We start from the raw sequence: 24,855 nt of genomic DNA, 5'->3' as shown, positions 1-24,855 counted from the left end.
TTCGCTGTCCATAGCCATGAGTCGCTTCTTCATCATGGCTTTCCACCGGGGATACTCATGACCGTCAAAGGTGGGGCAAGATACATTCCTCAATCCTGCAGTCGACATAGCTAAACTCCAGGTGGTTAAACCGAATCACATAGAACAAGGGAGTACCTTGCTCTGATACCAATTGAAAGTGCTAGTTATCGACTAGAGGGGGGGGGGGTAGGGTGAATAGGCGATTTTTATGAAAGTCTTCAAAACATGGAAGTTTTGAAGACAAACAATGGAAACAACCTAATTGATATGCAGCGGAAGATAAACTACAACAAGCAAGCCATAATAAAAAATGCAATAGCATTAACGTTCGAAGATTAATAGCAGCTAGGTAGTAGGATCAGGATGGAAGATAGTATGAAGCCAATCAACAATACTAGTCAAGCAATGAAGTCAATCAGATAAGATGATAAGCAATGACTTCACAAAGACAAACTCAAGTAAAGGAGGGAAGAGATAGAACTAGTTGCTTGTTGAAGACACAGGATTTGTTGGACCAGTTCCAGTTGCTGTGACAACTGTACGTCTGGTTAGGGAGGCTGAGATTCAACTCAGAAGACCATGTCTTCACCTTATTCCCCTTGAGCTAAGGTCACTTAGTCCTCGCCCAATCACTCTGGTAAGTCTTCAAGGTAGACTTCCAAACCTTCACAGACTTCGTTCACCCGGCAATCCACAATGACTCTTGGATGCTCAGAACACGACGCCTAACCGGCTGGAGGATACACAGTCCTCAAGTGTAATAAGTCTTCAGGTCACACAGACAGAAAGACTTCAGTGATGCCTAACACTCTTTGGCTCTGGGTGTTTGGGCTTTGTCCTCGCAAGGATTTCTCTCTCTCAAATGCTTCGAGGTGGGTTGCTCCCAAACGACAAAAGCCGTATACTAACTCTGAGTAGCCACCAATTTATTGTGTAGGGGGTGGGCTATTTATAGCCACTAGGCAACCCGACCTGATTTGTCCGAAATGACCCTGGGTCACTAAGGAATTGACACGTGTTCCAACGGTCAGATTTCAAACACACACGGCAACTTTACTTGGGCTACAAGCAAAGCTGACTCATCCAACTCTGGATAAGATTTGCTCTCATTGTCTTCGCTCGAAGACATAGGATTTGGGTTGAGCATCACTTTAGTCACTCTGACTTAGTTCACTTGGACCCCGCTTAACAGTACGGTGGTTCCTATGACTCAACAAAGAAGAAAAGGAAACAACGAAACCACACAGTCTTCGTGCTCCATAGTCTTCACGCAATGTCTTCTCATGTCATAGTCTTCAATATGAATATCTTCTCATACCACCATTGTCGTCAATGTCTTCATACATTTTTAGGGGTCATCTCCGGTAGGTAAACCGAATCAATGAGGGACACTACCTGCGTTATCCTGCAATTCTCACAAACGCATTAGTCCCTCAACCAACTTTGTCGTCAATACTCCAAAACCAACTAGGTGTGGCACTAGATGCACTTACACTACCTCTTGAGCTTGCATTAGTTTTCCCTTGAAGAGGAAAGGGTGATGCAGCAAAGTAGCGTAAGTATTTCCCTCACTTTTGAGAACCAAGGTACCAATCCAGTAGGAGACAACGCACAAGTCACCGCACAAACAATCAACAACTTGCACCCAATGCGATAAAGGGGTTGTCAATCCCCTCACGGTCACTTGCAAAAGTGAGATCTGATAGAGATAGATAAACAACAAAGCAAATATTTTTGGTATTTTTGGTTTATTGATCGGAAAGTAAAAGATTACAAAATAGTAGATCAGAAACTAGTAAGATGTAAACGAGATTAAATAGTATGGAAAAGAGATTCAATATAATGGAAAAGAGACCCGGGAGCCATAGGTTTCACTAGTGGCTTCTCTCAAGATAGAAAATATTACGGTGGGTGAACAAATTACTGTTGAGGAATTGATAGAAAAGTATATGTAGTTATGATGATATCTAAGGCAATGATCATGAACATAGGCATCACGTAGATGTCAAGTAGACCGAAATGATTCTGCATCTACTACTATTACTCCACACATCGACTGCTATCCAGCATGCATCTAGAGTATTAAGTTCATAAAGAACGGAGTAACGCATTAAGTAAGATGACATGATGTAAAGGAATTAACTCAAGCAATATGATGAAAACCCCATCTTTTTGTCCTCGATGGCAATAATGCAATACATGCCTTCCTGCCCCTACTGTCATTGGGAAAGGACACCGCAAGATTGAACCCAAAGCTAAGCACTTCTCCCATTGCAAGAAAGATCAATCTAGTAGGCCAAACTAAACCGATAATTCGAAGAGACTTGCAAAGATATCAAATCATGCATAAAAAAATTCAAAGAAGAACCAAATAATATTCATAGATAATCTGATCATAAATCCACAATTCATTGGATCTCGGCAAACACACCGCAAAAGAATATTACATCAAATAGATCTCCAAGAACATCGAGGAGAACATGGTATTGAGAATCAAAGAGAGAGAAGAAGTCATCTAGCTAATAACTATGGCCCCGAAGGTCTGTGGTAAACTACTCACGCTTCATCCGAGAGGTAATGGCGTTGATGTAGAAGCCCTCCGTGATCGAGTTCCCCTCCAGCAGGATGCCGGAAAAGGTCCCTAGATGGGATCTCATGGGTACAGAAGGTTGTGGCGGTGGAAAAGTGGTTTCGTGGCTCTCCTGGATGTTTTCAGGGTATAAGAGTATATATAGGCGAAGGAACTAGGTCAGGGGAGCTACGAGGGGCCCACGAGGTAGGGGGTGCACCCTCCTGCCTCGTGGCCGCCTCGTTGCGTCTCCGACTTCATCTCCAAGTCTCCTGGTTTGCTTTTAGTCCAAAAAAGATCATCGCGAAGGTTTCATTCTGTTTGGACTCCGTTTGGTATTCCTTTTCTGCGAAACTCTAAAATAGGCAAAAAAAACAGAAACTGGCACTGGGCCCTCGGTTAATAGGTTAGTCCCAAAAATAATATAAAATAGCATATAAATGTCTATTAAACATCCAAAACAGATAATATAATAGCATGTAACAATCAAAAATTATAGATACGTAGGAGACGTATCAAGCATCCACAAGCTTAATTCCTGCTCGTCTTCGAGTAGGTAAATGATAGAAACAGAATTTTTGATGTGGAATGCTACCTAACATATTTATCCATTCAATTTTCTTTATTGTGGCATGAATGTTCAGATCCGAAAGATTCAAAACAAAAGTTTATTATTGACATAAAACAATAATACTTCAAGCATACTAACAAAGCAATCATGTCTTCTCAAAATAACATGGCCAAAGAAAGCTATCCCTACAAAATCATATAGTTTGGCTATGCTCTATCTTCATCACACAAAATATTTAAATCATGCACAACCCCGGTTTCAGCTAAGCAATTGTTTCATGCTTTAGTATTTTCAAACTTGTTCAACTTTCATGCAATACATGAGCGTGATCCATGGACATAGCACTATAGGTGGAATAGAATGGTGGTTGTGGAGAAGATAAAAAGGAGAAGATAGTCTCACGGGCTATGGAGATGCCCATCAATAGATATAAATGTGAGTGAGTAGGGATTGCCATGCAGCGGATGCACTAGAGCTATAAGTGTATGAAAGCACAGAAAGAAACTAAGTGGGTGTCCATCCAACTCGCTTGCTCACGAAGGCCTAGGGCACTTTAAGGAAGCCCATCACTGGAATATACAAGCCAAGTTCTTATAATTAAAATTCCAACTAGTATATGATAGTGACAACATAGGAGACTCTCTATCATGAAGATCATGGTGCTACATTGAAGCACAAGTGTGGAAAAAGGATAGTAACATTGTCCCTTCTCTTTTTTTCTCTCATTTTTTTATTTGGGTCTTCTCTCCTTTTTTATGGCCTCTTATTTTCCCTTTTTTTTAATTTTTCGTCCGGAGTCTCATCCCGACTTGTGGGGGAATCATAGTCTCCATCATCCTTTCCTCACATGGGACAATGCTCTAATAATGAAGATCATCACACTTTTATTTACTTACAACTCAAGAATTACAACTCAATGCTTAGAACGAAATATGACTCTATGTGAATGCCTCCGACGGTGTACCGAGATGTGCAATGATTCAAGAGTGGCATTTATGAAAAAATTATGAACGGTGGCTTTGCCACACATATGATGTCAACTACATGATCATGCAAAGCAATATGACAATGATGGAGCGTGTCATAATAAACGGAACGGTGGAAAGTTGCATGGAAATATATCTCGGAATGGCTACGGAAATGCCATAATAGGTAGGTATGCTAGCTATTTTGATGAAGGTAATGGTGGGTGTTATGGTACCGGCGAAAGTTGCACGGCACAAGAGAGGCTAGCAATGATGGAAGGGTGAGAGTGCGTATAATCCATGGACTCAACATTAGTCATGATGAACTCACATACTTATTGCAAAAATCTACAAGTCATCAAAACAAAGTACTACACGCATGCTCCTAGGGGAAGGGTTGGTAGGAGTTAACCATTGCACGATCCCGACCTCCACTCATAAGGAATACAATCAATAAATAAATCATGCTCCAACTTCATCACATAACGGTTCACCATACGTGCATGCTACGGGAGTCACAAACTTCAACACAAGTATCTCTCAAATTCACAATTACTCCACTAGCATGACTCTAATATGACCATCTTCATATCTCAAATCAATCATAAAGAATCAAACTTCTCATAGTATTCAATGAACTTTATATGAAAGTTTTTATTATATCCATCTTAGATGCCCATCATATTAGGATTAGTTTTATAACCCAAGCAAATTACCATGCTGTTATAAAATACTCTCAAAATAATATAAGTAAAGCATGAGAGTTCAATAATTTCTGTAAAATAAAGCCACCGCCGTGCTCTAAAAAGATATAAGTGAAGCACTAGAGCAATATTGCCTAGCTCAAAAAATATAATCGAAGCACATAGAGTATTCTAATAAATCACGATTCATGCGTGTCTCTCCCAAAAGGTGTGTACGACAAGGATGACTATGGAAAACTAAAAATGAAAGACTCAAATCATACAAGACGCTCCAAGCAAAACACATATCATGTGGTGAATAAAAATATAGCCTCAAGTAAAGTTACCGATAGACGAAGACGAAAGAGGGGACGCCTTCCGGGGCATACCCAAGCTTAGGCTTTTGGTTGTCCTTGAATATTACCTTTGTGTGACTTGGGAATACCCAAGCTTAGTCTCTTGCCACTCCTTATTCCATAGTCCATCAAATCCTTACCCAAAACTTGAAAATTTCACAACACAAAACTCGACAGAAAATCTCATGAGCTCCATTAGTATAAGAAAATAAATCACCACTTTAAGGTACTGTTGCAAACTCATTCTTTATTTACATTGGTGTAATATCTACTGTATTCCAACTTCTCCATGGTTCATACCCCCCGATACTACTCATAGATTCATCAAAATAGGCAAACAACACGCAAAAAAAGAATCTGTCAAAAACAGAAAAGTCTGTAGTAATCTGTAACTCTCAATTACTTATGTAACTCCAAAAATTCTGAAATAAATTGGTAGACATGAGGAATTTGTCTATTAATCTTCTTCAAAAATAATCAACTCAAAATCACTCTTCTGTTAAAAATTACAAATAAACTCGTGAGCGCAAAAGTTTCTGTTTTCTCAGCAAGATCAAATTAACTTTTACCCAAGTCTTCCCAAAGGTTCTACTTGGCACAAACACTATTAAAATATAAAACCACATCTAACCATAGGTTAGATGTATTATTTATTACTAAACAGGAACAAAAAGCAAAGAACAAAAATAAAATTGGGTTGCCTCCCAACAAGCGCTATCGTTTAACGCCCCTAGCTAGGCATAAAAACAAGAATAGATCTTGGTATTGCCATAATAATGATAGGGCAAATCTCGAAAAATCATCTCATACTCCCTACGTTCCGCAGAAAGTTTCCTTTGTGGCAAGCAAAAGTAATCAAAAGGGCTAAATTTAATGGGACAGAAATCCCCAAGATCAAGCTCGGGAGGAATTGTTTCCTCCTTCGGCCCTTCATATTGTACAACCAACTCATCATTATAGGTGTTCTTTTGGCAAAAATTCATGAGCCTTTGTTCAAGAGAGAAACCCAACCCGTTGTTCTGAATAGCAATATTATCATTAAGTTCAGAAATCCTATCAACTAGAACATCAGTAGGGACCCTCTTTCTTAGATTTTCATTATAAGCAACATGATCTAAGGATCGTAAACACATTATGTCTTCTTGGTTAAAGAGAATTGCTTCTATGGGAGGACGACCAGTGTCTGCCCTATAATGTGCAAAAATTTCATTAGCCTCTTTTATTATAAATCTAAACTCATGTGCTAGAAAGATGGTAGCCGCGCCCTTAACAGAAGAATGCTCGATATTAGAAAACTCAAGAAAAATCCTTTGTTTGCAAGGATGCATGTGAATAAATTGTCTTTCAGTTTCAACTACGAGCAAAGATATAGCGTCCGCAAGACTACTAGTTTTATGTAGAATAGACCCACCCATAGTGGGAAAAGAACTAGCACAAGTAAAGAAATCTTGAATAACCCCTTTTCCAATAATATTACCACTACCAATGCAGAACTTTTTAGTGTGTAGAATAGTAGGTTCATGAGGATTCGTATTATCAAAAGCATCAAAGTTCCCCCTATCGTTATTACTATCCCTTTCAAAGATAACCTCCTCAACTTCAAGACATGATGACAACAAACCAATCTAGCAAACGAGCAACCAGAAAGAAGATGAACGGAAGAGGGGCGAAGAAAATGCAAAGCTTTTCGAAAATCATTTTAGAAGTGGGGGAGAGGAAAACAAGAGGCGAATGGCGAATAATGTAATGCAAGGGAGAAGATTTTATGATGAGTACTTGGTATGACCTGACTTGACGTAGATCTCCCCGGCAATGGTGCCCGAAATCTGCAAGTTGACGGGAGATCAAATCTTATCTTGACTTGGCGTAAATCTCCCCGGCAACGGCGCCAAAAATCCTTCTTGCTACCTCTTGAGCTTGCATTGGTTTTCCCTTGAATAGGAAAGGGTGATGCAACAAAGTAGCGTAAGTATTTTCCTCAGTTTTGAGAACCAAGGTATCAATCCAGTAGGAGACAATGCACAAGTCACCGCACAAACAATCAACAACTTGCACCCAACGCGATAAAGGGGTTGTCAATCCCTTCACGGTCTCTTGCAAAAGTGAGATCTGATAGGGATAGATAAACGGGAAAGCAAATATTTTTGGTATTTTTGGTTTATAGATCGGAAAGTAAAAGATTACAAAATAGTAGATCAGAAACTAGTAAGATGTAAACAAGATTAAATAGTATGGAAAAGAGATTCAATATAATGGAAAAGAGACCCGTGAGCCATAGGTTTCACTAGTGGCTTCTCTCAAGATAGCAAATATTACGGTGGGTGAACAAATTACTGCCGAGCAATTGATAGAAAAGCACATAGTTATGATGATATCTAAGGCAATGATCATGAACATAGGCATCATGTCCGTGTCAAGTAGACCGAAACAATTCTGCATCTACTACTGTTACTCCACACATCGACTGCTATCCAGCATGCATCTAGAGTATTAAGTTCATAAAGAACGGAGTAACGCATTAAGTAAGACGACATGATGTAGAGGAATTAACTCAAGCAATATGATGAAAACCCCATCTTTTTATCCTTGATGGCAACAATACAATATGTGCCTTGTGCCCCTACTATCACTGGGAAAGGACACCGCAAGATTGAACCTAAAGCTAAGCACTTCTCCCATTGCAAGAAAGATCAATCGAATAGGCTAAACTAAACGGATAATTCGAAGAGACTTGCAAAGATATCAAATCATGCATATAAGAATTCAGAGAAGAACCAAATAATATTCATAGATAATCTGATCATAAATCCACAATTCATCGGATCTCGGCAAACACACCGCAAAAGAATATTACATCGAATAGATCTCCAAGAACATCAAGGAGAACATGGTATGGGGAATCAAAGAGAGAGAAGAAGCCATCTAGCTAATAACTATGGACCCGGAGGTCTGTGGTAAACTATTCACGCTTCATCGGACAGGTAATGGTGTTGATGTAGAAGCCCTCCGTGATCGAATCCCCCTTCGACAGGACACCGGAAAAGGTCCCTAGATGGGATCTCATGGGTACAGAAGGTTGCGGCGGTGGAAATTGGTTTTGTGGCTCTTTTGGATCTTTTCAGGGTATAAGAGTATATATAGGCGAAGGAACTAGGTCAGGGGAGCTACGAGGGGCCCACGAGGTAGGGGGCGCGCCCTACTCCCCTGGGCGCGCCCTCCTGCCTCATGGCCGCCTTGTTGCTTCTCCGACTTCATCTCCAAGTGTCCTGGTTTGCTATCGGTCCAGGAAAGATCTTCGTGAAGGTTTCATTCTGTTTGGACTCCGTTTGGTATTCCTTTTTTGCGAAACTCTAAAATAGGCAAAAAATATAGAAACTGGCACTGGGCCTTCGGTTAATAGGTTAGTCCAAAAAATAATATAAAATAGCATATAAATGCCTATTAAACATCCAAAACATATAATATAATAGCATGAAACAATCAAAAATTGTAGATACATTGGAGACGTATCAGTGCATTGCAAACTTGTTCCAACCAAGCAGCCCAACGGCTACAAATGGGCTTTATCACGTCCCAACGACCTTGGAGTGACCGAAAGGTGCGTGAAATCCTATTGGGATGCTTTCCCATCATGCGGAAGTATTGATCTTCCATTCTTTGCCAATACCTCTTGACGGTTTGAGATGCACCGGTGCAAGCATCAAGAGACACCGCACTCCAAGCCTTGAACAAGATTTGGTCTTCCAACATCGTGTACTTCTTCGATCTCGCGCCTTTTTTGCTTGCACTTTCTCATACAGCCCCTCATCTATATCCTCCACTTCATCTTCACCACCGTGATTATCCATGCCACCCTCCATTTCATTGTAATCAATATCAGTGAACGGGTCTTGATCGATGTCAATGGTGTTAGTGTCCAACAAGTTGACGAGCTCGAAAGTGGCATCGTTCGAACCACTGCTACAGTGAGTGACATCAAGTCACGAGCTACCACAATGGCGAAAACCGAAGCAAGTAGAAGCAAGCATTGACATGCAACTCGGTCATTGAATCTTTTCTTTTGCCCTAGTTGCAAGTCCATCCTTGACTCGCAACTGGCCCCGACATTTTCTTGACCCAATCTCAAGTCAACCATCAACTCACAACTAGGTTCGACAACTCTTTTGTCCTAGTGTACATTTTTAAAATTCATGACCTGTTTTGAATTTGTGAACATTTCTTTTATTCATGAATATTTTTAGAAAATCATGAAAATTTAACCAATTCATGAACATCATTTTAATTCACCAATAATTATTGAATTTTTGAAAACTTTTGAAGTTATCAAACATTTTTCAAATTCTTGAATATCTTTATATCGTGAATATATTTTTCTAATTTGTGACCTTTTTTGAATTGATAAACATTTTTTGAATTGATGAACACTTTTTAAGCTTCCACAATTTTTATTTCAAATTCTTAAAAAAAATCAAATTTTTATTTAAAAAATTACAAACTTTTTTCATGTTCTACAGATGGGGTAAATTGACTTAAAAGACGTCAACCTAGGGACAAGCTGGAGGGCACTTTGCAAAAAGGGAAACACTTTTGATCAGTCGTGTGATACATCTTATTCGCTCAAACATCTTCTGCACCGTCCATCTTGTACCACATCCAATGGCTCGTTTGCTCGCATCTAATCTCCTTAAATTGCACATAACTGCCATCCTCAAATTAAGTTTTTTTCATTAATGATTTGAACCAGCGTCCGTCTTCCCACATCCAACAAATAGGCTAACTCCGTTCTCCGCCATCCTCCTCCACGACAATCACGCCTTCCTCCACCTATTGCTCTGCCTTTCCTTGTGGTGCTCTTCCCCACTCATGGCAACGACCTCCCCTACATGAGCGGGGACATGAACCCAAACACCTGCGTCGATCTTCTCCGTGGTGCATTCTTATTCTCCACCATGACGCCAGATATGATCTACAAAGGCCGGGAGAGGATGGTGTGTGCGACATGCGGGTGGATGGTGGCCATGGCGTGCAGCATGGAGCATCCCAGTGGGTGTTGTTCTAGTAATCGACATGGGAGTACACTGGTAACACAACGCTCAACTGCTGCAGGTCAATAAAGTCGGCAACTCGACGATGCCGACCGCGCTGCCCCTTGCCGCTCCCCGACGTTGACACACATCTTTTGGGGAGAAAAAGAGGTCGTCAAAGCTAGGGAGAAGATGGCAACTGGAGTGGAGCGTCTAGGGACGGGTTCGACATCGACAAAGCACACATGAAGCATGCATGCTTCCTAACATGGGATTCCCTGCTCCTTTATGTATCACCTTTGCTTCCTACCCCGGCCTCGCCCGTGCACGAGGACAACTTAGGCATGTCAAGTCTTCCCCGTGGCCCTATCTGACCACCACACTTAGGCAACGTTGGTCTGATCTCATTGTAGCTGCTGAGATCTTGTGGACGCTATTCCTCAAATACATCTATCTTTGGATGGTGCTCATGTTCCAGTAGGGGGCTTCATCCCGTTGTGCTTCGATGTTCATGTCTTGTTGTATGTTAATATCTTGTTGTATCTTGTATGGAACCAGTGTCCAATGTATGATAATTTTGTTTTCTTTGGAAGAAAATTATGATCTCATTTACAAGCAATGTTGATGGAAAAAGTGATTAATCAGAAAGTTCGTCGTTGAAAACATGTACATGCGACATTTGAAACAACTTTCAACTTATTTGGAAGCACATGCTCATTTTTTTTGAAGCACATGCAATTGTCACGTGGAAAATGTATGCTGCACTAGCTTCTTGATTTTGTATCCAACATATCTCTATTTCACTTCCTTCTCACGAAATAGAATCTCTAGTTACACAATGACCAAGCATTATAGGTTTCACAGAACATTTATGCTTCCTACGCAGTTGAACAAAGTTTTAGTTAGACACTAATCATGCTTCTAACAATAGCACACTATGCTTCCAAATAAATAAAGCTTCTCTTACATAGTAATCAGGTATGCTTCCACCGTTACTGCATGATGCTTCCAACGTTCAGATTACATGTTACCTACAACCCAAAATTTCAGTTTAGACGTCCTAGTTTGATCTGAGAATATATACAGTTGGAACAATTTTTTGAAGTATCTTTATTTTTTAAACATTTTTTTTGAATAATATATGTTTCCATGGCATAGGTTTCCATTATAAAAATTCAATTTTCCATGCCATGTCTACGCTGCAGAAAAAGAACATCTCCAGAAACAATAAAGTTTCTTTATCTGTTTATTGGAAGCAAATCCACAATTAGTGGGAAGGATAATATTTTGTATTTGTTTGTTGGAAGCAATCACATCTTACCAAAACAATTGACATAATTTCTGGAAGCAGTTAGTTACTAGAAGCATAGATAAGGGATGGTGGAGAGGTCAGTGGGAGGTTATTATGGAAGCCTATAGGAAGGAAATAACTCAGCGCCTAACAATAGTATCAGATCGGACAAATAGCATTGATGTTAATACGACGGTCATGAAGGAAATATGCCCTAGAGGCAATAATAAAGTTATTATTTATTTCCTTATATCATGATAAATGTTTATTATTCATGCTAGAATTGTACTAAGCGGAAACATAATACATGTGTCAATACATGGACAAACATAGTGTCACTAGTATGCCTCTACTTGACTAGCTCGTTGATCAAAGATGGTTGTGTTTCCTAGCCATAGACATGAGTTGTCATTTGATTAACGGGATCACATCATTAGGAGAATTATGTGATTGACTTGACCCATTTCGTTAGCTTAGCACTTGATTGTTTAGTATGTTGCTATTGCTTTCTTCATGACTTATACATGTTCCTATGACTATGAGATTATGCAACTCCCGTTTACCGGAGGAACACTTTGTGTGCTACCAAACATCACAATGTAACTGGATGATTATAAAGGATCTCTACAGGTGTCTCCAAAGGTATATGTTGAGTTGGCATATTTCAAGATTACAATTTGTCACTCTGATTGTCGGAGAGGTATCTCTGGGCCCTCTCGGTAATGCACATCACTATAAGCCTTGCAAGCAATGTAGATAATAAGTTAGTTGCGGGATGTTTTTATGCGGTTTGACTGATAAAGATCTTCGTAGAATATGTAGGAGCCAATATGAGCATCTAGGTTCCGCTATTGGTTATTGACCGGAGACGTGTCTCGGCCATGTCTACATAGTTCTCGAACCCGTAGGGTCCGCACGCTTAAAGTTCGGTGACGATCGGTATTATGAGTTTTTGTGTTTTATGTACAAAAGATAGTTTGGAGTCCCGGATATGATCACGGGCATGACGAGGAGTCTCGAAATGGTCGAGACGTAAAGATCGATATATTGGATGACTATGTTCGGACACCGGAATGGTTTCGGGTGGTTTCGGGCATATACCAAAGTACCGGGGGTTACCGGAACCCCGCGGGGGGTTTAATGGGCCTCATGGGCCCTAAGTGGAGAAGAGGAGGGGCGGCCAGGGCAGGCCGCGCCCCTCCCCCTCTAGTCCGAATAGGACAAGGAGGGGGGGGGGCGCCCCCCTTTCCTTCCTCTCCTCTCTCCCTTCCTTCCCCCTCCTACTCCAACTAGCAAAATGAGGGAGTCCTACTCTCGGTGGGAGTAGGACTCCTCCCTGGCACGCCCTCCCCTGGCCGACCGCCCCTCCCCCTTGATCCTTTATATACGGGGGCAGGGGCACCTCTAGGCACAACAATTGATCTCTTGATCTCATAGCCGTGTGCGGTGCCCCCCTCCACCATATTCCACCTCGGTAATATCGTAGCGGTGCTTAGGCGAAGCCCTGCGTCGGTAGCATCATCAACACCGTCATCACGCTGTCGTGCTGACGGAACTCTCCCGCAAAGCTCTATTGGATCGGAGTTCGTGGGACGTCCTCGAGCTGAACGTGTGCTGAACTCGGAGGTGCCGTATGTTTGCTACTTGGATCGGTTGGATCATGAAGACGTACGACTACATCACCCGCATTGTGCTAACGCTTCCGCTTTCGGTCTACGAGGGTACGTGCACAACACTCTCCCCTCTCGTTGCTATACATCACCATGATCTTGTTTGTGCATAGGATTTTTTTTGAAATTACTACGTTCCCCAAACAGTGGCATCCGAGCCAGGTTTTATGCATAGATGGTATATGCACGAGTAGAACACAAGTGAGTTGTGGGCGATACAAGTCATACTGCTTACTAGCATGTTATACTTTGGTTCGGCGGTATTGTTGGATGAAGCGGCCCGGACCGACATTACGTGTACGCTTACGCGAGACTGGTTCTACCGACGTGCTTTGCACATAGGTGGCTGGCGTGTGTCAGTTTCTCCAACTTTAGTTGAACTGAGTGTGGCTACGCCTGGTCCTTGAGAAGGTTAAAACAACACTATAACTTGACGAACTATCGTTGTGGTTTTGATGCGTAGGTAAGAACGGTTCTTGCTCAGCCCGTAGCAGCCACGTAAAACTTGCAACAACAAAGTAGAGGACATATAACTTGTTTTTGCAGGGCATGTTGTGATGTGATATGGTCAAGACGTGATGCTATATTTTATTGTATGATATGATCATGTTTTGTAACCAAGTTATCGACAACTGACAGGAGCCATATGGTTGTCGCTTTATTATATGCAATGCAATCTCCATGTAATTGTTTTACTTTATCACTAAGCGGTAGAGATAGTCGTAGAAGCAATAGGTGGCAAAACAACAATGATGCTACGATGGAGATCAAGGTGTCGCGCCGGTGACGATGGTGATCATGACGGTGCTTCAGAAATGGAGATCACAAGCACAAGATGATGATGGCCATATCATATCACTTATATTGATTGCATGTGATGTTTATCCTTTATGCATCTTATTTTGCTTTGATTGACGGTAGCATTATAAGATGATCTCTCACTAAATTTCAAGGTATAAGTGTTCTCCCTGAGTATGTGATGTCTACTACACAACCTTCTTCTTGTAGATGTTGTTGGGCCTGCAAGTGCACAGGTTTGTAGGACAGTAGCAAATTTCCCTCAAGTGGATGACCTAAGGTTTACCAATCCATGGGAGGCGTAGGATGAAGATGGTCTCTCTCAAACAACCCTGCAACCAAATAACAGAAAGTCTCTTGTGCCCCCAACACACCCAATACAATGGCAAATTGTATAGGTGCACTAGTTCGGCGAAGAGATGGTGATACAAGTGCAATATGGATGGTAGATATAGGTTTCTGTAATCTGAAAATATAAAAATAGCAAGGTAACTAATGATAAAAGTGAGCGTAAACGGTATTGCAATGGTAGGAAATAAGGCCTAGGGTTCATACTTTCACTAATGCAAGTTCTCTCAACAATAATAACATAACTGGATCATATAACTATTCAACATGCAACAAAGGGTCATTCCAAAGCCACTAATAGCGGAGAACAAACAAAGAGATTATGGTAGGGTACGAAACCACCTCAAAGTTATTCTTTCGGATCAATCTATTCAAGAGTTCGTACTAGAATAACACCTTAAGACACAAATCAACCAAAACCCTAATGTCACCTAGATACTCCATTGTCACCTCAAGTATTCCATGGGCATGATTATACGATATGCATCACACAATCTCAGATTCATCTATTCAACCAACACAAAGTACTTCAAAGAGTGCCCCAAAGTTTCTACCGGAGAGTCAAGACGAAAACGTGTGCCAACCCTTATGCATAGGTTCATGGGCGGAACCCGCAAGTTGATCACCAAAACATACATCAAGTGGATCACGTGATATCCCATTATCACCATAGATAAGCACGGCAAGACATACATCAAGTATTCTCAAATCCTTAAAGACTCAATCCGACAAGATAACTTCAAAGGGAAAACTCAATTCATCACAAGAGAGTAGAGGGGGAGAAACATCATAAGATCCAACTATAATAGCAAAGCTCGTGATACATCAAGATCATGCCATAGAGAGAACACGAGAGAGAGAGAGAGAGAGATCAAACACATAGCTACTGGTACATACCCTTAGCCCCGAGGGTGAACTACTCCCTCCTCGTCATGGAGAGCGCCGGGATGATGAAGATGGCCATCGGTGATGGATTCCACCTCCGGCAGGGTGCTAGAACAGGCTCCCGAGAGGTTTTTTGGTGGCTATAGAGGCTTGCGGCGGCGAAACTCCCGATCTATCTTGATATTCGATGGTTTTAGGGTATGTGGACTTATATAGGCGAAAGAAGTTGGTCGGGGAAGCCTCGAGGGGACCACGAGAGGGGAGGGCGCGCCCAGGGGGTGGGCGTGCCCCCCTATCTCGTGGCTTCCTCGATGCTCCCCTGGCTTGCACTCCAAGTTTCCTGGGTCACGTTCGTTCCAAAAATCATGCTGCTGAAGGTTTCATTCCGTTTGATATTCCTTTTCTTCGAAACACTGAAATAGACAATAAAACAACAATATGGGTTGGGCTCCGGTTAATAGGTTAGTCCCAAAAGTAATATAAAAGTCTACAATAAAGCCCGTAAACATTCAAAACACATAATAATATAGCATGGATGCTTCATAAATTATAGATACGTTGGAGACGTATGAGTATGTACCGTTGCTAAAGTTCTTCGTCTTGAGACACCACGTGATGATCGGTGTGATAGGATCTACGTGTCAAATACAACGGGTGCAAAACAGTTGCACACGCGGAATACTTAGGTTAAACTTGACGAGCCTAGCATATACAGATATGGCCTCGAAACACTGAGACCGAAAGGTCGAGTGTGAATCATATAGTAGATATGATCAACATAATGATGCTCACCACTGAAAACTACTCCATCTCACGTGATGATCGGACATGGTTTAGTTGATTTGGACCACGTGATCACTTAGATGATTAGAGGGATGTCTATCTAAGTGGGAGTTCTTAATAATATGATTAATTGAACTTAAATTTATCATGAACTTAGTACCTGATAGTATTTTTGCTTGTCTATGTTATTGTAGATAGATGGCTCGTGTTGTTGTTCCGTTGAATTTTAAATGTGTTCCTTGAGAAAGCTAAGTTGAAAGATGATGGTAGCAATTACATGGACTGGGTCCGTAACTTGAGGATTATCCTCATTGCTGCACAGAAGAATTACGTCCTAGAAGCACCGCTGGGTGCCAGGCCTGCTGCAGATGCAACTAACGATGTTAAGAACGTCTGGTAGAGCAAAGCTGATGACTACTCTATAGTTCAGTGTGCCATGCTTTACAGCTTAGAACCGGGGCTTTAACGACGTTTTGAACGTCATGGAGCATACGAGATGTTCCAGGAGTTGAAGTTAATATTTCAAGCAAATGCCCGGATTGAGAGATATGAAGTCTCCAATAAGTTCTATAGCTGCAAGATGGAGGAGAATAGTTCTGTTAGTGAACACATACTCAAAATGTCTGGGGTATAATAATCACTTGATTCAACTGGGAGTTAATCTTCCTGATGATAGTGTCATTGACAAAATTCTTCAATCACTGCCACCAAGCTACAAGAGCTTCGTGATGAACTATAATATGCAAGGGATGAACAAGACTATTCCCGAGCTCTTCGCGATGCTAAAGGCTGTGGAGGTAGAAATAAAAAAGGAGCATCAAGTGTTGATGGTCAACAGGACCACCAGTTTCAAGAAAAAGGGTAAAGGGAAGAAGAAGGGGAACTTCAAGAAGAACAGCAAACAAGTTGCTGCTCAAGAGAAGAAACCCAAGTCTGAACCTAAGCCTGAGACTGAGTGCTTCTACTGCGAGCTGAATGGTCACTGGAAGCGGAACTGCCCCAAGTATTTGGCGGATAAGAAGGATGGCAAGGTGAACAAAGGTATATGTGATATACATGTTACCTTACTAATACTCGCAGTAGCACCTGGGTATTTGATACTGGTTCTGTTGCTAATATTTGCTACTCGAAACAGGAACTACGGATTAAGCGAAGATTGGCTAAGGACGAGGTGACGATGCGCGTGGGAAATGGTTCCAAAGTCGATGTGATCGCGGTCGGCATGCTACCTCTACATCTACCTTCGGGATTAGTTTTAGACCTGAATAATTGTTATTTTATGCTAGCATTAAGCATGAACATTATATCTGGATCTTGTTTAATGCGAGACGGTTATTCATTTAAATAAGAGAATAATGGTTGTTCTATTTATATGAGTAATATATTTTATGTCATGCACCCTTGAAGAGTGGTCTATTTTTATTAAATCTTGATAGTAGTGATACACATATTCATAATGTTGAAGCCAAAAGATGCAGAGTTGATAATGATAGTGCAACATATTTGTGGCACTGCCGTTTGGGTCATATTAGTGTAAAGCGCATGAAGAAACTCCATACTGATGGACTTTTGGAATCACTTGATTATGAATCACTTGGTACTTGCGAACCATGCCTCATGGGCAAGATGACTAAAACACCGTTCTCCGGAACTATGGAGTGAGCAACAGATTTATTGGAAATCATACATACTTATGTATGTGGTCCAATGAATATTGAGGCTCGTGGTGGGTATCGTTATTTTCTCACCTTCACTGATGATTTAAGCAGATATGGGTATATCTACTTAATGAAACATAAGTCTGAAACATTTGAAAAGTTCAAAGAATTTCAGAGTGAAGTGGAAAATCATCGTAACAAGAAAATAAAGTTTCTGCGATTTGATCATGGAGGAGAATATTTGAGTTATGAGTTTGGTCTACATTTGAAACAATGCGGAATAGTTTTGCAACTCACACCACCCGAAACACCACAACGTAATGGTGTGTCGGAATGTCGTAATCGTACTTTACTAGATATGGTGCGATCTATGATGTCTCTTACTGATTTACCGCTATCATTTTGGGGTTATGCTTTAGGGACGGCGGCATTCACGTTAAATAGGGCACCATCAAAATCCATTGAGACAACGCCTTATGAATTGTGGTTTGGCAAGAAACCAAAGTTGTCGTTTCTTAAAGTTTGGGGCTGCGATGCTTATGTAAAAAAACTTCAACCTGATAAGCTCGAACCCAAATCGGGGAAATGTGTCTTCATAGGATACACAAAGGAGACTATTGGGTACACCTTCTATCACAGATCTGAAGGCAAGACTTTTGTTGATAAATTTGGATCCTTTCTAGAGAAGGAGTTTCTCTCGAAAGAAGTGTGTGGGAGGAAAGTAGAACTTGATGAGGTAACTGTACCTGCTCCCTTATTGGAAAGTAGTTCATCACAGAAACCGGTTCCTGTGACACCTACACCAATTAGTGAGGAAGCTAATGATATTGATCATGAAACTTCAGATCAAGTTACTACCGAACCTCGTAGGTAAACCAGAGTAAGATCCGCACCAGAGTGGTACGGTAATCCTATTCTGGAGGTCATGTTACTTGACCATGGAGAACCTACGAACTATGAGGAAGCGATGATGAGCCCAGATTCTGCAAAATGGCTTGAGGCCATGAAATCTGAGATGGGATCCATGTATGAGAACAAAGTATGGACTTTGGTTGACTTGCCCGATGATCAGCAAGCCATCGAGAATAAATGGATCTTCAAGAAGAAGACTAACGCTGATGGTAATGTTACTATCTACAAAGCTCGACTTGTTGCGAAAGGTTTTCGACAAGTTCAAGGGGTTGACTACGATGAGACTTTCTCACCCGTAGCAATGCTTAAGTCTGTCCGAATCATGTTAGCAATTGCCGCATTTTATGATTATGAAATATGGCAAATGGATGTCAAAACTACATTCCTGAATGGATTTTTAGAAGAAGAGTTGTATATGATGCAACCTGAAGGTTTTGTCGATCCAAAAGGTGCTGACAAAGTGTGCAAGCTCCAGCGATCCATTTATGGACTGGTGCAAGCCTCTTGGAGTTGGAATAAACGCTTTGATAGTGTGATCAAAGCATATGGTTTTATACAGACTTTTGGAGAAGCCTGTATTTACAAGAAAGTGAGTGGGAGCTCTGTAGCATTTCTGATATTATATGTAGACGACATATTGTTAATTGGAAATGATATAGAATTTCTGGATAACATAAATGGATACTTGAATAAAAGTTTTTCAATGAAAGGCCTCGGTGAAGCTGCTTATATATTGGGCATCAAGATCTATAGAGATAGATCAAGACGCTTAATTGGATTTCACAAAGCACATACCTTGATAAAGTTTTGAAAAAGTTCAAAATGGATCAAGCAAAGAAAGGGTTCTTGCCTGTATTACAAGGTGTGAAGTTGAGTCAGACTCAATGCCCGACCACTGCAGAAGATAGATAGAAAATGGAAGATGTTCCCTATGCTTCAGCCATAGGCTCTATCATGTATGCAATGCTGTGTACCAGACCTGATGTATGCTTAGCAATAAGCTTAGCAGGGAGGTACCAAAGTAATCCAGGAGTGGATCACTGGAGAGCGGTCAAGAATATCCTGAAATACATGAAAAGGACTAAGGATATGTTTCTCGTTTATGGAGGTGACAAAGAGCTAGTCGTAAATGGTTACGTCGATGCAAGCTTTGACACTGATCCGGACGATTCTAAATCGCAAACCGGATACTTGTTTATATTGAACGGTGGAGCTGTCAGTTGGTGCAGTTCTAAACAAAGCGTCATGGCGGGATCTACATGTGAAGCGGAGTACATAGCTACTTCGGAAGCAGCAAATGAAGGAGTCTGGATGAAGGAGTTCATATCCGATCTAGGTGTCATACATAGTGCATCGGGTCCAATAAAAATCTTTTGTGACAATACTTGTGCAATTACCTTGGCAAAGGAATCCAGATTTCACAAGAGAACCAAGCACATCAAGAGATGCTTCAATTCCATTCGGGACCAAGTCCAGGTGGGAGACATAGAGATTTGCAAGATACATACGGATCTGAATGTTGCAGACCCGTTGACTAAGCCTCTTCCACGAGCAAAACATGATCAGCACCAAGGCTCCATGGGTGTTAGAATCATTACTGTGTAATCTAGATTATTGACTCTAGTGCAAGTGGGAGACTGAAGGAAATATGCCCTAGAGGCAATAATAAAGTTATTATTTATTTCCTTATATCATGATAAATGTTTATTATTCATGCTAGAATTGTACTAACTGGAAACATAATACATGTGTGAATACATAGACAAACATAGTGTCACTAGTATGCCTCTACTTGACTAGCTCGTTGATCAAAGATGGTTGTGTTTCCTAGCCATAGACATGAGTTTTCATTTGATTAACGGGATCACATCATTAGGAGAATGATGTGATTGACTTGATCCATTTCGTTAGCTTAGCACTTGATCGTTTAGTATGTTGCTATTGCTTTCTTCATGACTTATACATGTTCCTATGACTATGAGATTATGCAACTGATCCTGTTTACCGGAGGAACACTTTGTGTGCTACCAAACGTCACAACGTAACCGGATGATTATAAAGGAGCTCTACAGGTGTCTCCAAAGGTACATATTGAGTTGGCGTATTTCGAGATTAGAATTTGTCACTCCGATTGTCGGAGAGGTATCTCTGGGCCCTCTCGGTAATGCACATCACTATAAGCCTTGCAAGCAATGTAGATAATAAGTTAGTTGCGGGATGATGCATTACGTAATGAGTAAAGAGACTTGCCAGTAATGAGATTGAACTAGGTATTGAGATACCGACGATCGAATCTCGGGCAAGTAACATACCGATGACAAAGGGAACAACGTATGTTGTTATGCGGTTTGACCGATAAAGATCTTCATAGAATATGTAGGAGCCAATATGAGCATCCAGGTTCCGCTATTGGTTATTGACCGGAGACGTGTCTCAGTCATGTCTACATAGTTCTCGAACCTGTAGGGTCCGCACGCTTAAAGTTCGGTGACGATCGGTATTCTCAGTTTTTGTGTTTTGATGTACCGAAGATAGTTCGGAGTCCTGGATATGATCACGGACATGACGAGGAGTCTCGAAATGGTCGAGACGTAAAGATCGATATATTGGATGACTATGTTCGGACACCGGAATGGTTTCGGGTGGTTTCGGGCATATACCGGAGTACCGGGGGGTTACCGAAACCCCCCGGGGGGTTTAATGGGCCTCATGGGACCTATGTGGAGAAGAGGAGGGGCGGCCAGGGCAGGCCGCGCGCCCCTCCCCCTCTAGTCCGAATAGGACAAGGAGGGGGGCGGCGCCCCCCTTTCCTTCCTCTCATCTCTCCCTTCCTTCCCCCTCCTACTCCAACTAGGAAAAGGAGGGAGTCCTACTCCCGGTGGGAGTAGGACTCCTCCCTGGCGTGCCTCCCCTGGCCGGCCGCCCCCTCCCCCTTGATCCTTTATATACGGGGGCAGGGAGGCACCTTGAGGCACAACATTGATCTCTTGATCTCTTAGCCGTGTGCGGTGCCCCCCTCCACCATATTCCACCTCGGTAATATTGTAGCGGTGCTTAGGCAAAGCCCTGCGTCAGTAGCATCATCAACACCGTCATCACGTCATCGTGCTGATGGAACCCTCCCGCAAAGCTCTGCTGGATCGGAGTTCGTGGAACGTCATCGAGCTGAACGTGTGCTAAAGTCGGAGGTGCCGTACGTTCGGTACTTGGATCAGTCGGATCGTGAAGACGTACGACTACATCACCGCGTTGTGCTAACGCTTCCGCTTTCGGTCTACGAGGGTACGTGGACAACACTCTCCCCTCTCGTTGCTATACATCACCATGATCTTGTGTGTGCGTAGGATTTTCTTTTGAAATTACTACGTTCCCCAAACAGGTCATCCAATGGTCTGATGGGAAGCAAGGAATCAATAGTCTGATCCCTAGTGGTTCCCTTGCAAAAATACTGAAGGATAGGCGTTATTAACAATAGGGCGTCTTTTTCATTGCATGCAGACTTGTACATCATCAATGAAGCCAGGCCAGCGAGGGAGCCGAGCTAGGCAGCGCTGGCCAGGCAGCCCGATCTGCTCAACCCGACATCAAGCAAAAGCGAAAAAGACCAAAAACAAACAAACAACAAAAAGGGCCAGTAGGGAGGATTACAAAACACATGACATCATCTTAGATGTACCTAGATGTGAGGTATTATCTCACATCTAGATAGCATAGTCAGACCCATTTATTTAACCCTAAAAAAACAATCTATTTTATCACCAATAGTTTGGTTTCAAAATTAACTAGTCCCTCTGTCCCATAATATAAGAGCGTTTTCTGCACTACACTAGTGTTGAAAATACTCTTATATTATGAGATGGAGGAAGTAGATTATTTTGTGGCATGTGTTGTTGCCGGGTCAATTTTGGCTCTTAGTTGGTAGTTTGCCAAGAAACAGATCTGCATCAGACAGGGAAACAAGGGAAATTCCATGAGACATGCAGCCTAAGAGTTTTTATGTGATTCAGAATAGATTTTTACAACCTTTCCAGTAAATGAATGGCATATTATTTAGCCACACTCGATTGATTGTTTTCTCTGCATTTCTTCGGTCGTTTCATACTAAGCTCGAAGGAATTTCCATCATCAATCGCAAGATCTTTCTTGATGGCCATAGTGAGCATAACGAGAAAGAAGAACAAAATTAGTAACAAGAATAACAGTATAGTGAGCATGTGATGACTCAGGAGGATACCGACACATCTCAAGTTTTGCGAACTATCGCGAAGTAAAGGGAACATCACATGATAACCACAGTTCACTCGAATATCACTCGTGTGCTCATAGGGACCGATATGGACGTCCACGTTTCCGTTTTCGGTCATTGAACGAACGGTATCGTCCATGTCTATGAGTTACCGAACCTACGGGATCACAAGTTTAAGGTAATCATGATCTGTTGAGTGTTAGTTGGATGGGAGTGAATGAGAATATATTTGTGGAATTATTTCATTAATATTCAGAATAGTTCTGACAGGATCCGGAAGCGTTTCGGGGTCACCGGAAGGGATTCGGTGAATATCGGGTAATACCGGATATTACCAAAACACAATGCAAAACTGTTTCTAGCAAAACCAAGCAGATGTACTACCAAACCACAATGCAAAATTGTTCTAGCAAAACCGAGTGACTCTCCTACAAAACCAAAGAAATGCCCTATCCAATCCAAGCAACCGCATTACTAACAAACAAGTATGGGAAAATTATCGTAGCAAAACCAAGCAATTGTCCCTAGCATTACTACTTGGATTCTCTACTTTAGGCACGAAAAACGTTTGACCAACTTGAATAGCCTTTGTGAACAACTATGTGACCCCCCCTTCCCATGCAACTTATCTATTCTAGCAAAAATCCAAAACAACTCAATTACAAAGAAAACACAAAATGAAAATTTGTTCTAACAAAAAACAAAGCAACTGTCCCAACTAAACCAAGCAACTGCATTACAATTTTGTTTTCCAAAAACCTTTTCAAAACAGATCATGACAATTATAATTAGTTACCTAACAATGATGCCCAGTTGCATGTCATTGCTAATTAGTTGGCTATGATACTAGGAGAAGTTGTCTGTCGGCGTAGCTCATGTTGTCTATACTCTGAAACATAGTTTTAGCATACTCGATGGTGTGGTAGAAACCTTATATGTGAATTTAGTGAACATGATAGTCATGGGAGGCAACTTCTAAGTACTTCTCGTTGATAGGCAATCATAGTAGGCAAACTAAGAAGAAGTTGCTTTCTTATAGCACTAAAGTTGTCGATTCAGCACTCAAAATTGCTCTAAAAAAGTTCGTCGAACATACCCGTATGGGATCTAGTTTTGAAAAACTCGTTGCAAGAAACCCACCGATGAAAACGAATCTAAATTCCGATATTCAAACAAAAAGTTATGGCTTTTTACATTTTATATAACCCAAACAAATGCACGTACTTTTTCTTTCTTGACTGATTTGTGCAAAGTAGGAAGCATTCGAAGGATGAGGACCTGATACTTTCCTTTTTTAGTGTAATGATGACACATGATGCTAATTACCCTTTATGGAAGGTTTGCCAGAATGCACCCGTGCTAAGTGAGTTTTTTATCAAGTACTTTGTGCGCTCAGGAAGGCTAATTAGTGCAGCTACACTACTAAGCATTTGGGATACAACTATTAGGGTGCACAGATCTCGGAACTCATCAACACTAGACCAAGAAGGGATAATTACAAGTAGATGTATGGTGTATTATGTATATTCTATATTTATTGACGCATTCTTATCAAAAATTTATTGACACGTTGTCTATTTTGTTTTTTATTATATTATAGGCTATATATATAGGAGAAAAGGTCCACTATACTCCGGCCGTCCTTCAAAAAGTGTGCTTTCAACTTTGTTGGAGAGTCAAACTATCTTAAAGTTTGACCGAGTTTGTACATAAATATTTCAATATTTGTGAAACCAAATAGGTATATGATGAAAATATATTTTATCATTAATCTAATGCTACTAATTTGATGGCATAAAGGTTGGTGTATTATCGTATAAATATGGTCAAACATTAATTCTTTTGACTCTTCAAAGGACGGAGGGAGTACTTTGCAGTAGAGATTTTGAAAAATAATTGTGACAAAAACATCATGTAATAAAAGCAGAGCAGACAAGGGTATATTTTATACTTTTTATGAAACATATATTTTATATTTGTATTATATATTAGTATAGGAGAAAGGGTCCAGCCGGATGCCGGCGATTTGCGGCCGCCCTTGAAGATGCCCTTAGCCGAAGTGAGGTGTGGTAACT

This window comes from Triticum dicoccoides, chromosome 2B, assembly GCF_002162155.2.
Source record: "Triticum dicoccoides isolate Atlit2015 ecotype Zavitan chromosome 2B, WEW_v2.0, whole genome shotgun sequence".
NCBI classification, from domain to species: Eukaryota; Viridiplantae; Streptophyta; class Magnoliopsida; order Poales; family Poaceae; genus Triticum; species Triticum dicoccoides.
The sequence above is the reverse complement of the archived record's forward strand: the minus strand, read 5'-3'. Positions refer to the sequence as shown.